The sequence below is a fragment of the Lontra canadensis genome, unplaced genomic scaffold, assembly GCF_010015895.1.
Source record: "Lontra canadensis isolate GAN:19392208 unplaced genomic scaffold, GSC_riverotter_1.0 scaffold13, whole genome shotgun sequence".
Lineage (NCBI taxonomy): Eukaryota > Metazoa > Chordata > Mammalia > Carnivora > Mustelidae > Lontra > Lontra canadensis.
In genome coordinates, this window is record NW_022631007.1 from 25,668,269 (window position 1) to 25,682,466 (window position 14,198).

Genomic DNA, 14,198 nt, shown 5'->3' on the forward strand with positions numbered 1-14,198 from the left:
GTTAGATACTACTGGCCTTGAGATATAGTTCCAAATATCAAGAAGCTTTTAGTTTGTGAACCAAAATAATAGTAAAACAGGCATAATATGATCACTGCCAAATACAGATGAAAAGGATCTTTGTAGAACACTTACTAAAAAGTGACTGGTTTATGTCTGGTCAGATTGGGAAAGAATTCTTGGGGGAGGTGAGGCTTAAGGAATAAGGATTTTGACAGGGAAGGGAGAGAAAAGGGGGGAGTTCCAGGGAGAAGAAATTGCTGGAGCAAAGGCATAAATGTGGGAAAATATTAATTTAGGTCAGGAAGTAGAAATTGATGGAAAGGGTGATAAGGAGGTTTGGGTGAGTGGTTATGGGCACAAAAATGAGGCTGCAAAGTTCAGTTGGTAAATCTGAGGTGTAGAAATTTGAAGCAAGTTTATGATCAATTCCGAATCTTCAGAATTTGTTGGGGAGGGAAGAAATCCTAGTTGTATCTGCATTCAACAATGTAAAACAAGTGGGAGTCCGGCAGTGGGGAGGGAAGTTGGGGTTACTGCAATGACATAAACAAGAGGTTGGGGACCTGCACTACCATGGGGGTAGGAATGAAGAGGATGATAAATGACAGAGCTATTTCTGATGCAAGACTGGCAAAATCGGATGACAATCAGGACATTAAAGATGAGGGAGTGGGTAAAGTCAGGGATGACTTCAAGTTCCTAGGCTAGATGCTAGAATGGTTGTCAATGTTCTTTAGAGGGAGAGAGAAGACAAATGGAAAATTATCTTACAGAGGAAGAGAATCCACTGAATTTTGAATTTATTGAGTGGGGAGGTTTGACAAGGTAGCATTTTTACTCTACCCAACAGATTGTCAGAAATAGAAGTCTACACTGAAAATAAGTCATAGACTAGCTAGGTCTGTGGACAGGCTGGTCACCTGAGGAGTATGTTAGTCGAAGTCCTAGAAATGGGTAAGATTGTCACTTGTCAGTCGACAGACACACCAGCATTATCTTGATGATTACTAAAATATTGAATTGCTTCTGCATTGGATGGTAAGTATAAGTGCTCCAACCTCCTCAAGGCACCCAAGCTGTTCTACAACCCCCTACTCCCGAGTGGCCCTTGGGACCACTGCTGTGTAATAGCAATTAAAATTCTAACATCTATCCAAAGCTCCAGGGCCCAGCTACAGTACTACAGATCTACCTGTTCTGACTGGTTGGTGCCCTTGCCATTACCTTCCATTGTTATTTAATTGTCACTTTTACCTACCGAAGGACTGCAGAGCAAGAAAAGAAACAAGCTAAGGACTGTGCTGGATGATAAGACAGGTAGGAGAAAGGGCTTACAAGGGATGTTAAGCCTCCTCTCCTTGTGCTTCTCATATGCTTTAAGCTAGTTGCTATGGCAGGGCATGTGATGAGACAAATTGAAAAGACAGTGTATCATCAGGTCTTAAATGTGTGGTGGTACAGACAATTAAATAATAAGATGGTCTACACAAAGATGCCACACATAAATTTCTGATTCCATTTTCCTCATATTTTAAAGAACATATAATTTGACAAAATGTATTTTTATTAGACAAACGGGGTGTGAATCAGAATGGTATTATCCACAAAGGTACAAAGTTTTATTCTCCAAAATCCTGAAGAACTGAGTTTATGCAATTCTCTGAACTGGAGGAAATTGAATTTCACTGGAATTACAATATCCATTGTTATACAAGTTTGTCTGCGTTTTCATTTTATCCATCGTACCTACATTTGAGAAAACTTAGGGAGCCATGATCTAGAAAAATGCAAACAGATAGAGTACATTGAGTCCATACCAGAGATAATAGTTTTGACTACTGGATCATGAATGTATTACTTAGAAGTTTCAAATATCCTTGTGATGTTTGTGCAAATTGTAAATTCTTGGATCTCAGGCATTTCTCCGATTTTTCGTTCTGTCAGGAAGAGTGGAAAGTAACAAACCATTCTAAGGCAAGATGGTTTGAGTTTTCCAGTTGAAAGGTCATGTAGCAAAATCAGTGTGCTCGCTGTAATCTTATGGCTTTCCCAGCATGAGAGAAATTTAAGTATTCATGATATCGTAATTACAAATACTGATCCCCTGTTTCAGTAATGACCTTAGAAGAGAGTTAAGAAACTGTGTTTTTTCCTTCATCCCAAGAAAAAAGATATATATATATTAATTATTTGCTATTAAATTTCTATTATATAATTTAAATAAACAGTTTACATTTGATCTGACAATTAATTGGCCCTGCAAATGCAACCTTTTCCTTTCGTGATCTACTTTTCAGAGAGAGTGATTTTGAAGATCTATTTCTAAGTTATTAACCAGTGAATTACATATACCCTTAAGTAAATAATAAAAATGTAAATATTGGATTTATGCCCCAATAAGCAGTAGGTCAGAGTACTGCTAGGTATCACAGGGTGTACTCAGCTCATTATCACTGTTTTCATTCTTTTAATTGTGTATGCCTATTAATTGTACACTTAAGTAGTGCAGAGTGGGGTGAGACCATAGCCACTTTTTGCATAAATTTATGTATGATTATTTAATTGAAGGTCAAATCAACCCGTGTCTGTTCTATGGTGATCCATAGCATCTTCTACTAAGGACGATGAAGTCCTTTTCAAAACTGCCAGGTCAGTAGCAAACAACATATACTTACCCCTCACTACTTCTGGTAATCAATAATTTAGATTCCTATCCAGAACAGGCATAGACTTAATACAACGTCTGATTCATTTGATGAGATTTTTAGATGGAAATATTTTTATTTTCTATATTTTATATAAATGTATATGTGTGTATATTTTTTTATATTTCTATGTATATGTGTATTTTTTACATTTTTATTTTACCATAGTGAGAAAATCAAAGTGAAACAGTAAACTCCTGGGCCAAACACAAGTGAAAATACAACCTTCTATTGTGCTTTTTTCTCTTAGTCTAAGATACTTAAAAATAAGATGTAGAAATACAGATAATATATTTATTATTAACAGCATCAACTCATTATTCAGAAATTAAGTGACTTGAAGTTTAAGGTGAAGAAAAGGTGACTCACTGGCATACTTGTGCCATGTGCCTAAACTCTGCCCCTGAGGAGATGACACACAGACTGTTTGGTGTCTCTGTGGTACTGAGTGTCAGCTTTGTGAGTGGAAGGAGCAGGTTGAGATAGGATCATTTAAATTAAATAATTATATATGTATTTGATTATGATTCATTTTATTTATTACTTATGTATGGTTTTATTCACATATTCACTCATTAAGAATAGAATACACATAGCAATGCATAAAACAGACACACGCCTATTGTCTTAGAGCTTACAACTTAGTGGGAGGAAACAGACAAATAAACAAATATAATAAATATGTAGTAAGTATGATGGTAATTCACACCGTGGATAAGGCAGGAAAGGAGGTTAGGGAATGCTTTAGAAGGGCAAAGCAATTGTTAATGGGAATATCAGGGAAAGCCTCCTTAGGAAGGTGACACACATGTAAATACTTGGGAAGTCCTTATGGGAAGGCAAGAGAATTCCAGCTGAGGGGCAAATTCAAGGAGAAAGAGAGGAAGCCAGTATGCCTGCTGGAAAGTGTGGAAGGGGGAAAGCAGTAGAAAAGTGGGTTGAGTGATCAGAGGAGATTGTATGGGCATTGTAGACCACTGTAAGGTGCATTGTTGTTGCTCTTTTGTTTGGTTTGACTGTTTTAGATTTTTGAGTTTACCTGGGGATGTGATTAGAGGTTGTGAGCAGAGAACTGACAAGGAGACAAGGACAGAAGAAGGGTCATCTATTAAAAGACCACTTGTAAATCCCACCCAGAAGCATATGGTGGTTTGGTGGTAGTAGTAAAAGGAGAAAAAATGGTTGGATAATGATCTACTTCGAAGGTAGAGCTGGCTGCAAGTACTGACCAATTGTGTGTGGGTTACAAGAGAAAGAAAGGAGCCAAAGCCGACTTCAACATTGGGATTCTGCATAACTGTCAGAATATAGTCACCATCTTCTTACATGGGACAAGATTGCAAAAGAAGCCTAATTGGAGAGAAAGGTAAATAGGATTTGAGTGTATTTAACTTTCAGATGTCTTGAGATGTTAAGTAATGAGATTTCTGAATCTGGAAGTCTGGAGGGAGAGGTGTGGACTAGGACATATGCTGGGAAGTAGTGAGCTCACAAATGCACTTAAAACCAAGAGATGAGGTGAGTTTTACCCTTGAGTAAGTGTACATCAAAAAGAGGTAGGTCTAAAGCTGAACTCTAGGGCTTCCAATGCATAAGAACTGGGTGGAAAATGAGGAACAATCAGCCAAAGAAATTGAAAAGTAATGACTAGTAAAATGTGAGTAAAATCAAGAGAACAGGGTGTCCTGAAAATTAAGCAAGGCAAGAGTTTTTAGGTTGAAGGTATAAACATTCTTGCCAAATGCTGTAGATATGTCAAGTACAGACTAAGAAGTGTCCATTGGACTTAGCACTTACACATGCCCTTGCAATCAATAGGCTGCAACAGACAGATCAGTTTTATCTGATGTCATATAAAAGCAAAGGCAAGGGGCATCTGGGTGGCTCAGTGGGTTAAGCCTCTGCCTTTGGCTCAGGTCATGATCTCAGGGTCCTGCGATTGAGCCCCGCATCGGGGCTCAGGGCCCAGGGATCCTGCTTCCCCCTCTCTCTCTGTCTGCCTCTCTCCCTACTTGTGATCTCTCTCTTCCAAATAAATAAATAAAATCTTAAAAACAAACAAACAAACAAAAAAACACAAAGGTAATAGTGGGGAACCTGGGTGGCTCAGTTGGTTAGGCATCTGCTTTCAGTTCAGGTCCTGGGATCGAGGCCCATGTCAGGCTCTCCCTCCCCCGGCCACTCTTGCTCTCTTCATTATCTCTCTTTCTCTCTCTCAAATAAATAAAACCTTAAAAAAACAAAACAAAACAACGGAAAAGCAAAGGCAGTTCCAAGCTTGCTCAGCAAACGTTCCTTTCTATCCAGGACATAAGGAACAGAATGATTGACTGCTAAGAACCTGGGGAACGTTTCACCTTTGGAATAAAGACAAAGAGAGTCCTCTACATAGGACAACCATATAAGGGCAAATTGAAGGTTTATAGTTTTCTGTAAGCAATTTGAAATGAAATACCACTTCTCCAAATGGTTGTTCCTCTGCATAATTTGATTCTCTGCATTGCTCCTGCTTTTACCTATAACACCACTTGAGGGAATGAGAAAACCCGAATAAAGAGGAACTGCCCATATACTTGGAAGGGGATAGATGCACACTGAGTTTTAGAGTTCTTCAGTCAAAAGGCAGACTGACATGGACCCTCAGATCTACCTCTTGAGCCATGTTGTAAGGAAGGTATGTGTTGGGAAACACAACCCAAGGGTTTCTGGGTACAGAGTCCACTCTGCTGGGTCTCAAGGGTACCTTCACAGGAAAACAAATGCCAGGGTAATGATGTTTGTGAGGTTTTATATCGTATTTCCATATTGACCTACTTAAGCACAGAACAGTTCTCATTATAAATATAAACAAAGTTTAGTGACTGAAAGCAAAAAATAATTATTTGGTAAGAATTTTAAGTTCTTCTCAGAGAAAGCACTATCATTTTGCAGTAGTTTTAAAACTTGTGCAAAATTAGCGCTTTTATGTATCAAATGCATTGCATGTAATACTACTCAAATTTTATAGAAGCCAAACAATCATTTACCTGGTAAGTACTTCTATTGGGGGTCTACTATGTTCCAAGCACTTTGCTAAGACAAAGAATATATGCCGTCAGTGTTTATAAGCAGAGTTCCTATTAAATTTAGTCTCATTTCATAACTCAAGGAATATTATCTGTCTAACCCAGACTGCAGGACAATGTTCATAAGGCTGTCTTGTCTCTGGGACAGATTGGAATAAAGGGCTGATTCGTAGAGCCTGGAACTGGGAAAGGGTTTTCACCTCTTCTCTTGGGTCCCACTCGCCAAGCTGCTGCAGAACAGGGCTCGCCCACCTTGCCCACTCAGAAGCTCAAGTGGAGGAAGTGGGAATGTGACCGCACCTGACCAGAAGAAGAGAGGTCATGGCAAGGATGCTGGCTTTTCAGGCACGTTAGTGCCCAAGTTCTGAGCAGCCCAGTTAATGTCCTCAGCTCTGAATAACCAGATAAACAGTTCTTCCTCACTGAAGAGCAGGCTGGTACGGAGATGAGGAAACTGGCCAGAGACCCCTCCTCAAAGATCTTAGTCTTCTTATTCGGACATTTTCTGATTCCTCCTAGCCTAAAATTTCATGACTCCATGGCTGTGTTCGTAAAAACAGGATTTTGAAAACAATGTAACAATTAGAGAGATTTTCCTGACTTTGTAAGGATTGGCATATCTATGTTTCTCCAGATGTGCTGAACGGGATCCATAGACTCTGCATCACATGGAAACTTGTTAGAAATGTAGACTCTTCAGGCCTCAAACCCAGGTGACTCCAGGTTTGTATTTTAATAAGAGCCATACATCATGTGCTATTTTAGGCCAGGTGGAGACCAATCTTTGAGTAAGAAGATTTGGAGATAAAAACCACAAGATGTTTTGAATTTCACTAATAATGGGTTTAACCTAAGACCATTATAAGTGGGCAGTGGCTCTCCCTAATGACTTTTGAGGATTCTGTTTTCTACACATAATTATGATGGAACTAGTTAATGACGAATCTGTCTAATGAAATCTAGGATTGTTATTTTCCATTTGGTTAAAAAGGCGGGGGCAGGAAAATGCCTTCTAGGTACTGTTACGTATATGTTGAAATTTTACTTCAACTTATAAAATGTCATTTAGTTATGGATCTTTGATTCTCTCAATTGTGTTACTGTGAGATCGCCAAAAAGTTTGTCTGTCTACTTCAAGTTTCCTCAAGCATCATTTTGAAAAAAATTTTCTGAATTACCAGAAATATCAACAGTTGTCTAAAGATCATTAAAAACCAATTGCTTGGGGACACCTGGGTGACTCAGTCAGTTAAGCATCTGCCTTTGGCTCAGGTCACAATCCCAGGGGCCTGGATGGAGAGCCTACTTTCCTCTCTGCCTGCTGCTCCCCCTGCTTTTGTGCATTCTCTCTCTCTGACAAATAAATTAAATAAGATCTTTAAAAAATTTGTTTGGAAATCAAGTAACTAGGAATTTTGGCTTAGACTGAAACCAATAAAAATTTTTTAAAAACATAGTTGTACATGCCTCTCAACGTATGTATAGCTAAATTGTCTTTTTCATCACTCAAAACTATAATTTTATTTTATTTGGATGGAATTAAATAAACTTGATATTAAATTTAAATTATATATTTATTTTTCTATAATCTTAAGACTACTATTAAGACTACTATTAAGGATATGAAAATGATTAAAATATCCAAGTATGAGTGTCATTAAATATATAAAATATTTTATTATGGCAATATATAGAATCTGAAGTTCAATAATATACCTAGAAGGAAATGGAACATGTTAATGCAATCCAAGGAGCACTGATACTTAACAGGTATGATGTTTTTAGCTATAAATGCAGAAAACTTAAATCAGTGTCATTTAATAAGAAAGAAAATTGTATTGTCTTAAATGACTTAGAAGTCCAGAGATAATCGGGCTTTAGGTAAGTCTCTGTAATGGCTTGAGCCATTTGCTCAGGACTTGAGTATGTTCTATCTGTTCTTGTCTATGCTGGACTGCACTTTCAGCAAACTCCTTCCTTGTCATCTAAACTGGCTGCTACCAGCTTTAAGATTTAGATGCTTCCTTGGTTTATGTCAGCAAACAAAAATAAAATGCTTATGCCCCAGTATTTCCAGGAAAATTCTAAAATTCAATCTAATTGGACCAACCTAGAAGCCATGCTCACCGCTAAATCAAGGACTTGGCCAGAGGAATGGAATATCCTGCTTTATTTTGTCACGGTCAGCTCTCCATACCAGATCTGAGGACAGAGGGAACTTACCTAGAAACATAAAAATACCTTATTGGAAATAAAGTTTCTTAACCATGGGAGGAGGAATGCATGCTGGGAAAGCAGCCGCCATACTTCCATTACAGGGACCTGGAGGGAGAGAGAGGAAAAGAAGCAGATGAAAATCTGTCTAGTAGTAGGTTCATTTCCATATTTGCATAAAAATATCCTAAAGGAAAAGAACCAAACCATTCTCGAGGTGAGATTTAAACAGAGAAAAAGAGAGAGTGGGCTGAAAAGTCTGAAATCTTAAAGGTTGAGTGGTTCAGACAATGGCAAGTACTATCTGAAAAAGATTCGGGAACTGAAAAATAAACTCAATTCTATAACGATTCTGTGTTTATTTTTTAACTCATTGTTTTACGTCCATTCTCTATATTGTGAGTACTATTATTCTTCTGAAACAAAAATAAGGTCAGAGATTTCCCTGATCAGATATATTTTTGCATCTCATTGCTTAGAGCGTAAAGTCTAAGCTTTTTAGTAAAGGAGTTCTGCAAACTCTACCGCTGGTATTTCAGACTTGCCCTACTCCCTAACACCTCAAATTCTTGCCTCTATGAATTCCACACTTTTCTTCTTCCGACACTTACCACTTACTTTCCCTCCCTTAGATCACCTGTGGGTTTTACCTGGAACATCTCTCCTCTGTTTTGCTTATACTTACCTCATGTTTCTGGTCCTATTGGGCCAGAGGCTCCTTTCTACAGGGTATGACCATTATTATACGTACTACATTCATAGTATTATCATTGACTGCATCTTATCATACTGTGAACTCACTGAAGATTCATTTAGATTGACAAAATAAGGGCTTAAGACATAAATATGTACAATACATTGAATTTCAAGGTTCTCAAATACAGCCAGAAACACTACATTAAAGAAAAGATGTTTTTAAACATCAAGGGCTGTAAATTCAAATTACTTGTCATTAATCAGTGTAGACACACGTTCATTTGATTAGATTTTTTTAAGGAGAAAACTCATTGTTTTCAAATTTTGCTGTTACGTTAAATGTTTATTAAAACTCTCATATATTGGGAAGCTCTCTTGTTGAGGGAACTGTTACAGGAGGAATTATTTCTATGCTTACTGCATTTTTTGAAGGTGTTGAACATCTGGCTGCTTATATGTCAAGGAAAAAGGGTTATATTCTAAAACAAACAATTAATTGAGTGATATATGCACCTGTTTAAGTTCAGGAAGTATTAGATAGTTTAGGAAATATTATGTGTTTTGATTAAGTATAATTTGAGTTTTTGATTGAGTATAATATATAATTTCACTTCTGACTTGTTGGTTGTCTATCTGAGGTCTTAGTGAGTAATACAAGATGTAAGTAGCAAAAAGCACGATGAGGACAAACAGTAGGGAAATAGAATTTGGGTAATAACTGGGAATAGTCAATCTATTCTCTGGACCTTAGTGTCCCAATTTATGAAACAAAAACATCAAAATAAAAGCTAATATATTTTGTTTTTTGACATTTTGAACCAACTTAATGAAACTTTAGACTTTGTGTAATTTTTCCCCTCCGAGATTGTGATCTTGTATGATTAAAGATACATTGTAATGATGCTCATAGCATTCAATGTATATCAAAATATTTTTATAATTTTCTTTAGAGAATACGACATAACATTTGAATATGCTTTAAAATAAAGAATCTTTAATTTTTCATGTATTTTTGGTTTTTGGAACCAGTGAAAAATTATTCTAATTCAAATTTAATGCAGAAAGTATTTATTATGGTTTGGAGATAAAACTAAGCTGAGAATACAATTAGATTTTTTAGCAATGATATATTTTAGAAAATGTCTCAGCAGGACTATCTAATGTGGAATATCAAGAATTTGAATATAATTTAGGCAAGCACATAGTCTGCAAAATTTTTGCTGCTAAGGGCAAGTAATACATGTATTACTCCTGTTTGGAGTGTGTATGTTTTTTTGTTTCTTAAAAGGCCTCATTCCCTGAGACTGAGGTAATATGAATAAACATCAAGAACAAAGGCTTTGGGGGCACCTGGGTGGCTCAGTTGGTTAACCACCTGCCTTCTGCTCAGGTCATGATCCCAGGGTCCTGGGATCAAGCCTGTGGTGGGCTCCCTGCTCAACAAGAGTCTGCTTCTCCCTCGCCCTCTACCCATCCCCTCTCCCTGCTTGTACTCCCTTTCTTTCACAAATAAATTTAAAAATCTGAAATAAAAAAGAGAGAGAGAACAAAAGCTTTGAAGTCAGATGTGAGTTCTGATCTGAGATCTGTGAAAAAGGAAATGATAATAGTCATAAGGTTGTTGTGAGGATTAAACAATGTATATTTATTATTTAACACAATGCCTAAAACAGTCAGCCTTCAATGAATGCTTTCTTCTAATTATTATTACCTTATAATTATCACAGACTCAGATAATATAATACTAAGTTGCTATCGTTTGTTATGGGTAGCAATTTATTAATTTGTCCTTAAATATTTGTTAGTCATTTATCAAACACATATAGACCAAGATGTGAAAAACTGAAGATGTGCAAAATTCAAGGGCATGGTCATGCTTCTATATAATAAGAATACTGTGGTCTGATAAAACTTATCCTTCAATAACAAGGATACTCTTTGAGAACTGGAAAAAGATCAACAGATTCTAGCTTGTGTGAAGAAACAAAAATCAGCCAATACTCTCTTTTGCACCCTCACTCTCTCTCAAGCAAATAACTAAAACCTTTAAAAAGGTTCTGGATGGCTCAGTTGGTTAAGCGTCTGCCTGCCATTCAGGTCATGATTTCTGGGTCCTAGGATTGAGCCCTACATGGGCTCTTTGCTCAGTAGTGAGTCTGTTTCTCCCTCTCCCTTTGGGCTCTCCTTTGCTCTAACCCTCTCTCAAACAAGTAAAGAAAATCTTAAAAAAAAAATCTTAAATCTTAAAAAAAAAAAATTAAAAAAAGTCAACAAATTGGATCTTATATTTAATAACATATTGCTTTGCAAGTCTCCAAAAACTTCCACAAATTATAACACGTGATCCTTGTAAAGACATTGCATAGTGATGAGAATAGGATTGAAATTTATCTTAAATGTGGAGGAAACTGAAACTTGGAGAGGATATGAGTTAATCTAATGTACCATAGTTAGAGTGAGGGACAGTTGGGGTGATGACCTCATCTTTGTCCCTTCAGGGAGTCCTCTGTCCACTGGCATCTCCTTTGCTGAGAAGAGGAACTCAATAAATGCATTTGGCTCTCTGACTCAAATATCTTATTTATTTATTTATTTATTTATTTATTTATTTATTTTTGTACATGAGAAATTTAAAAATTATAGGTTATCAAACTCAGTGAACAAAATTCCAAACTATTTTAGGGCATAAACATTCTCTAAAATTAATTCCCCAGTTCAGTGTCTTGAGTTGGCTACAGTTGAGTTGGCTACAATCCAATCTTGAAATGTTATTCTTCTGAAGAGAGGCTGGGATAATCAGGCAATGAAGGTGAGCAACAGCACAATCTACTTATGGCACTTTGTGGTGCTTAGAGATAAGAGTCACTACAACTCCCAAAGTATCACAAGCTTTGACTTCTGTAAATGCGAAGGGACCCTGCATGAGGCATTTCTAAGAGATTAACTTGATTTTCTAAGGGAGAAATGGAACCTCAGATGCAATAAAATTATGGAAGTGTTGATGTTTGTTCTTAATCCAAATCAATAATTTAATCCCTATATAGGTTTAAGAATCAATGTTTTATTTTATTTTTAATATAAAAATCAATCTTTGGGACGACCACAACCTTTACATGAATATTTTTATCTCTTGAAATACTGTCAAGAAGGTATCTTTATAATCTTTAAAAGAGGATGTGAATCTAGGTGAATGGCAGAGAGACACTAAAAACACAGGGCTTCCAGTTTGCTTCAGACATGCAAATGGAAAACTGGTTATAAAGTAGAAGCGAGCTAGGTAATTACGTGACACTTGGCAAGCATTTGCAAAGGGGCCACCATTTTCTACGGTCTATATTCACAGTAGAGAACAAAAAGAGCATTAAGCACATTGTATATAGAAAATAGCTAAATACAGAAGTATGAAGTGGACAAAAAGAAATATGATATTGCAAAGAATGGGGTACCGTGGTAAAATCCTCACAGAAGAAAGGGAAGATGAATTAAGAAGACTGGTATAAGGGTTAAGCATTGAGTCTCTGTAATTTGGCTGTCTAAGGTTAGAATCCTGGCTCTACCACTTACAGCTTGAGCAAATTACTTAATCTTTCTGAACTTCATCTTCTTCATCTAAAAATGAGGCAATAATTGTGCTCTCTTATGGGATTTTATGAGGATTAAAAAAAAAAGATAATACACCTAAAGTGTTTTGCCTAGTTCCTGGTACATAGCAAATGGTCAATGAAAATTAACCTATTGTTATTTAAACACAGTCTCACATAGAATTGCCATGATTTTGAACATCAGAACCAGAACAAAATTATATTCCCCAAATGGATGGGTTGCATTTAATATAAAGAACCTAACAGGTACACTTGTGCTTATGCCCTTCCTTTTCAGTTAAAAACACACCAAAGAAAACAAGACTAACAATAACAATCAAATCTATGGTTCACCCAGTGAGCAGAATCACCTTTCAGACAATCCTGCCAATCCATTTAAACCTAATAATGTAATTTTAAATTAAGAAGGGCTTTTCTTATAGCACCTATAAGGGAAATTCTAATTCAAAAATTGGCGATTCAAATTTTACTCAGGAAATCGATCCCTTAAAAAAATTGTTATTCAACAAAATTTAGCATTTATTGAGGATCTACAAAATGCTGATAATGTATTCATCAGGCATTGTTAAACTCATGATGCTTTACATTAAATCCATGCAAAACACATCCCCAAATCGCATTCATTAGAAAGAGCATAGATATAGTGTCTGTCATACATTAAGCATCATTTTATTCACTTTTGTTTCTCTAGGACAGGTAAGAAAATTTAGAGTTTAGCTGCTTTGAGACATACAACCAACCTAGAAGATAAACAACACATCTCTTTTACTACACACAGCCTGGCACATAGCTTGGCGACACACACTTTGCTGAAAATTGGTAAGAAAAAAAAGTGGCTCTAGACACACCCACAGAGCCAGCATTCGGACTTCCCTTAACCAGAGTCAACTGCTCATGCTCAGAACACAAGAGCCACAGTTTTGGTTTCCGTGCAGTGGAATGAAAGGGAAACTCTTTAACCGTCACCCAGGCTTGTCACTGTGACACAGCACCTCTCATTCTGATTAAAGAGGGAGGACCGTGAGCTGGTGCATTTTCTTTTGTTAAATATATATGTATATGTTCTACTAAAACAAAGCTAAACATAAAACAGGTCATTCAAGACATTAAAAAAAAAAAAACCCTCTGAAATTCATTTTTTATTTGATATTCTGCCAGCCAGTTACTCGGGTAGTCTCTCTGAGAAGAGAGATCTTTAGGAAAACAATAATCAAACTCCAGTAGTTCCCTCAGTTAACCTAGAAGTTAACATAACTATGCCCACGGCCCATTTAACTTAATGGCTTGCCTGTCCTGGAATTGCAGATAGGGCTTGAAATCATCAGCTCATGCCGGAGGACCGCGGACCAGTTATTTATCAAGTGTTTGGAAATAAGTCAGTCCCAAACTCTCCGCGCCCGGAATGAAGAGACAAAATGTTACAGAAGAAGAAGGTACTCCTGATTTGCAGAATCCTAAGGGGAAGCCTGATTAGATCGTCGGCCGTGACATACAGAATGATAATGAAGTTGGGGACTTCACATCTTGGAAGGGGTGAGAGGGGCTTTTCAGCTTGAAACAAAGCAAAACTAAAGCTACCTAAAGCTGTGTGGTTTCACACCCCAAGTCCCCGACATTCCGGGCAGTACGCAGCAAAAAGCCCAGCACTCTGTGTGCCGTGAAAATATTGCCTTCCCAGACTCAGAGTGGATGTTAGAAGCCAGTTTCTTTTTGTCTAAAATGTAATAGAAAAGCTATACTTCCAACAATAAAAAAGGAATTACACTCTGGTGAGGGAATAGTAAAGGTTTCCAGCACTTTCACAGGCCAACCAAATGTCTTCCTCTGCCATGTAAATGCAGTAAAAGGATATCCGCATTAAATTACAGGATTTATAGTCGGCAGAAAAACGAAACCGCGGAAAGATCATTTTT